The sequence below is a fragment of the Leucopleurus acutus genome (genome assembly GCF_964270905.1).
Source record: "Leucopleurus acutus genome assembly, chromosome: 8".
In the NCBI taxonomy this organism is placed as follows: Eukaryota; Metazoa; Chordata; class Mammalia; order Artiodactyla; family Delphinidae; genus Leucopleurus; species Leucopleurus acutus.
In genome coordinates this window covers 5,801,742-5,805,393 of record NC_139151.1, presented here as the reverse complement: position 1 = coordinate 5,805,393, position 3,652 = coordinate 5,801,742, and the positions used below count along the sequence as shown (strand labels likewise).

At 42.1% G+C, this 3,652-nt stretch overlaps 1 pseudogene across 1 annotated transcript in view; it reads left to right on the top strand.

Annotated features, from left to right (window-relative positions):
• Positions 1 to 3,507: 3,507 nt before the first annotated feature.
• Positions 3,508 to 3,652, top strand: part of LOC309964891 (membrane protein BRI3-like) — a 5,575-nt pseudogene continuing 5,430 nt past the window's right edge. Inside the window, exon 1 of the transcript in view lies at positions 3,508 to 3,511. The product of the transcript in view is annotated as a membrane protein BRI3-like (transcript). The remainder of the gene's footprint in view (positions 3,512 to 3,652) is intronic.

Genomic DNA, 3,652 nt, shown 5'->3' with positions numbered 1-3,652 from the left:
ACCAACCGTCCCTGCTTTGAAATTTGGGCAATAAATACTTGCTTGCTCCCACCTGTGTCTCTGTCTCTCTGTCTTTATCTCTCTGTCTCTCTCAGACCTGCTTCCATCAAGCAAGCTGACTCCCCCCTGCCGCTCCCTCTACACCCAGCCCCACCAATCTAGCCATCACCAAAGTCCTAATAATGTTACGCTTAAACTCCCGTGTAGCCCAGTCCTTTGTTTTTATACACTTTTGGCCAGACCCTGAAGGTGGAGAGGTGTGAACAACTTTATTACAGTGATCACGACGTTTGTAGTAGTCTTTCACACCCAAGTGAGACTGTTCTTTGGGGCACTATTTTGGCGTTTTTGGTGAAGTCCTTCCGTAGATTTTGAGACCCATAGCAAATTCCTTTCTATTGCCCAGTGTTCTTCGGAGTAAATTCATATACATCATTGCTATCCAAAGCTGGAGCATCTCCTTTTTTTTTTTTTTCCTTCATTACTCTCTTAATAGTCTTTTGGTCCAATGATGTACTGGAAGAACGTGGAAGTAAATGGAGCAAGAGATCTGAGATTTCATCCAGAATCTGCCTGGATGTGTTTTCTCATTTGTGACAATGAAGATGATTGGACTCTTCAGAGTACTTTCTGCTCTGGTTCCATGGCTACAGTGCTTCAGTCACATGCTCTCCCATGGTCTGAGTATTGCCAAGGGAGGCACACCACACTCAAGTCTCAAAAGCTCTCCTTTCTCCTGGACCTCTTGAACTACCTTAATATTGGCAGTTTAGGGTTATTGGGGTTTAGGTTAGAGACACCAGTCACCCACTCCCTCCCTGGGGTTCTTGCCAGTAGAATAAAAATCAAAGGGTTGTCTGAATAGGGCTCAAAGCCCTCTAGTAATAGCTACACAAAGAACTTATCTAATTTTTATTTAGACCAGGGTTGGTTTCTGACTGACCCAGAATCCTAGGCTAACCCCCTATTTCCTTACTAATTTAGTTAATCTCGTCTAAAAGATAATTCCCAAATCTCTATCTAGCAGTCTTTCCTCTCAGAATACCACTTCGACATTCAGGAAGCTGAACATTATTGGTAACAATGTGTGGTTGTCATACACAGAGATACAGGATTATTTTCCTTAATTATAACAGGTCAGAGCTTTCCTCTTGGTCATGTGGTATCTTCTTCAGGAAAAAAACAAAGACTGTATCACTAACTTGCCCAAATCTCTGTGGAAACTGAGAAGTTTAATCATTCCAATGCTTTGCCTGTGAGTCTGAAACTAATCAGATGACTGACTGAAATTTTCATGTTTCACTCAAGTGTTCTGTGCAGGTAGACAGAGCCGGACTGACTCTGTTTAGAACTGACCATCTAGACAGCACTCCTGCCACTGTGGGAAAAGGGACTGAAGAACGATGTAAGATTTATATGTATCTTGACGATTCGAACGGAAATGTTACATATTCAGCCTATCTACCTTGCAAGTCCCTACTCGATTTAAAGCATAAATTAATACCACCGGGTTAACTAGCAGCAAATATCTCATCTGGAGATATATTAGGATGTACCCACGGAAATAAGACAACACTTATTTGTAGCAAATAAAATATTTATCTTTGGTATCTTGTTTGAAGGCTATTAATTGTTCCTAAAAACCTGCAAAATATTTTCAAACATTTCAATTAGGTAATGAAAGTTTGACTCCACGTATTTTAATTCCTGTTTGTGGATTTTTTAAAATATAATTCTGATATTTTATCACAATCCTGTTTCCCTTGTAAAGACTTTTTATCAAGCATCCAAATTGTTTTACTATTTTAAAAAATAACATACCACACAGTGGTGATTGTATTAAAATTTACAATACTAAAAAAGTCAAGAATTAGAACAGGAATTACATTGCGCTTGTAAAGCAGGGTCCCGGCATGAAGCCTGAACTACACTCCTTGCAGATTCAGGCCTGTCTGGGTTTGTCCGATGACCAGCAACCCAGGCGGTTCAGGGATCTACATGGCAAGGGAACAGAGGAGTTTAATTCGAAGAAACAGATCTAGAAATTGTGAAGATGGCAGGCAGCCCTATTCTGACCACCCTGTATCATTTAGAGTTCTTTCAAGTGCCAGTAACAGAATATACCCGAAAGTGGAAAAAACAATTAACCAGATGTTCAAAGGCAGTTCGTGTCCAGGATTGGTGGTGTGACCTGGAGATAGGTCAAGGGCCTGAGTGTTTCCCACCCAGGTCTTCACTCCCTTCACGGAGTCACTGATCACAAGATGACTCAGCATTTCTAAGCAACATATCCAGTGAAGAGGAAGGGACATTTGTTTTCACGGGTCCCTTTCTGCGAGAGAAGCTTCCCAGTTGCCTTCCCTTCTGGATCTCCTTGCACAGAAGCAGGCCATATGCTCACCCCCCGCCACTGCAAGAAACTAAAGTGCTTTATCCTTGCAGGAATTCTCCACCAGCAAGGAAGAGAATGCCGAAAACGTCTAAACCACTGGGTGATATCCCATATCACCTACAGAAGGTTCATGAGATGGAAGAAAGAGGCAGAGTACACAGCATGATATGTGGACACTAGGGTCTGACCTGGAGAAACTTTGGGCTCTCCAAAAACACCAGATTTTCTTCCTACCAAGCTGCCTTTGAACCAGGGCAAGATTCTTCCAGAGAAGCGTTTGTCAAAGACAAATGGCAATCAGGATTTGCGTTTGACAGCGTGTAATAGATAACACCGAAAAAAACAGTGGTTGAACAAATTAGAAGTTTTATTTTTTTCTTACGTTACAAAGCACCTAGAGGAACAGAGTCCAGGGTGGCTATGGTAGCTCCATGACGTCATCAGAGACCCAGCTTCCTTTTATCTTTCCTTTAAGCCATCCTTAGCGTATGTTGTCTCCATCTTCATGACACCCAAGTGGCACCTACTCTACCCTCTTCCCAGCATCATGACCACAGTCTGAGAGGAATAAGGAAGGACGAGGGGCAATGGTGAGTGCCCCTGAGTTATTTCTCTTTAAGGAACATCACTGAAAGTCTTACGCAGTAACTTTGGCTTTCATTTTAAAGACAATAACCGTCACATAAAGCTTCAGCTGCCGAACAGATTGAGAAATGTACTTTTACAGGAGATTCATGCCATCCTGAATAACGTCAAAATTCTGATTGTAAGAAAGAAGAAAGTCAATTTTGGCTTAGTAACTAGAAATTTTGGTTACAAAAACTGGAGTTTTTTTTGTGAAAACTAAGAATGGAAAACAGTATGGTGAATCAGTGGTGGGAAAGGGTATTTTTCCCAATTCATTTAATTTCGGTGGGTGGATTATGGGAAAGAGATAGAAAGAGATCATTTTCTGCTAGGAACCGTGTTTGCTCAGGAAATGAGCAGGTGATTGTTGAAGGATCAGTGAGGACAGCACCATTGGGGACCAGGCCGAAGCTCAGCAGCGAGTTCCACAGACACAGCTGGATTTACCTCACACATTTTAACTGCACAAACTCTGAGTCAATACGGATATGGGTAACCAGTGAGAGGAATTTTGCAAGGCCCCCGGGATGTATACTTTGCAGATACAAGGCTTGTTCTGTGTTTCTTCGGCTAGTGAAATCTTTCATAATCCTAGGGAGGATTGACTTGGGCGGGTGGATGAGATGGGCTGGG